Genomic DNA, 1,989 nt, shown 5'->3' with positions numbered 1-1,989 from the left:
AAGACCAGGGAGCTGTAGGACAACTCTGAGTTGTGGTTTTTTGTTGTTGTGGTTGTTTTCTTGGGGGATGGTACCAGGGATCAAACTCAGGACCTTGTGCTTGCCAGGCAAGCTCTTATGCCACTGAGCTACCTCCCCAGCCCAATTCTGGGCTGCAAGACTGAAGCCCTAGAGGGGAGGAGAAGGTGAAAGTAAAGAAAAAGATGCAGGGAAACAAAGACCCAAATGTGCTCAAATTTGATGCAAACCTTGAATCCAAGAGACCTGGGAACACAGTGAACCTTGAAGCACTAAAAATATGGAGCATGAGGTGGTACACCAAAGCCCATAGTCATCAAATTGCTTAAAATGAGCAGAACAAAATAAAAAAACAGGAACTACATACCAAGGATCGAGGCTAACGCTCACCAAGATTTCTTTCAGAAACAAGATTGACATCATGAAGCAGAGTCTAAAATATTACCCAAGTAACTAACTCTACCCAAATACTAAGTCAGACAGACAGAAATCATATTTGTCAGTATAGAATGACATGCCCTGCCTCCGCCAAAACATGAAGGTGAAATAAAGAAATTTTAGATATACCAAGTCAGAAAAATCTTCCTTTATTGAACTGGCACAAAAAGCAAATTAGGGGCTGGTGAGATGGCTCAGTGGTCTAAAGCATCTACTTAGAACAAGCTAAGCCAAGCAAAGCACAGGGACTGCGGTTCAATCCCCCAGCACCACATGCCAGCCAGCCCCGCCCCCTGGTGGGCTGAGCTAGCCACACACACTAAATAAATAAATAAATAAAATTTAAAAAAAAAAAAAAAAAAAAAGCAAATTAGGGACCGGGGAGACGGCTCAGTGGAATAAGCACTTCCCTGGCAAGTGCAAGGGCCTGAGTTCAATCCCCGGTTCCACTAAAAAAAAAGCAAATTAAAGGGAGCCACAGCCTAGAAAATGCAGTTCTACCCAGAGCAGGCCACAGCCCCAGAAACGCAGAGCGTGAGGCAGTGATTCCAAGTTTTAAATAGTTTTATCTGTTTTCTTGGGCAGTACCAGGGATTGAACTCAGGATCTTGCGCTTGCCAGGCAGATGCTTATGCTGCTGAGTTATCTCCCTAGCCTTTAAATAACTTTAGAAGATAATTTGTTCCTGAAAGCAGAGGAAAGAATAAAGTATTGTGGCACTTTTTAGCGAGCTGAAAGTGTAGGTGACAATAACAGCACAGGAGACCAGAACAGAAAAACAGAAACACACTGCCGTGGATTTATTATACTGGGTAAAAAAATGGTGCGGCTCTCCTCTCTTATCATTTTTCTTTTCCCTTCCCTCTTCCCACTCTTTCTTCTTCCATACCTCTCTCCCTTTCTTACTCCCTCCCTCCCTTCCTTTCTTCTTTCCTTTCTCCCTGCTTGATTGAAGGATCTCTGTCCCAGGTTGGCCTCTGACTCCTGGTAAGTAATGCTCCTACCTCAGCCCCTGGGGGTTGCTGGGATTACAGATGTAATTACAGATGTAATCCTGGGATTACAATGCTAGGCTTTATAGAATATTTCTTAAGAGTAGACTATAATAGTAGTAAAAATTAATGTAATGACTAGAGAAATAAAAATGAAAAAGGGGGAAATCAAAGAGTTTTAATTACTGCATCAACAAAGGAGATAAAACAGAATAACTCCTTTTATGAAAGACAAGCCAAAAGGGATTGGGAGATAGCTCAGTGGCATGAGCACCTACCTGGCAAGCACAAGGTCCTGAGTTCAATCCCCAGTACCCACCCCCCACAAAAAAAGCTATCAAAGAAAGATAAAACAAAGAGAAAAAGAAAAAAACAAAACAGATGAGACAAACAGAATACAATAACAAAATGGTAGATTTAAGCTCAATCATACTAATTATGACACCAAATGATCGAAACATCTCATCTAAAACACAAGTTGGATTGCATAAAAAAGAAGAATATCCAATCAAGAAACCCTGTGGACACACACAATCACAAA

Source organism: Octodon degus, unplaced genomic scaffold (assembly GCF_000260255.1).
Source record: "Octodon degus isolate 3935 unplaced genomic scaffold, OctDeg1.0 scaffold00104, whole genome shotgun sequence".
Lineage (NCBI taxonomy): Eukaryota > Metazoa > Chordata > Mammalia > Rodentia > Octodontidae > Octodon > Octodon degus.
This window is presented reverse-complemented; position numbering follows the sequence as displayed.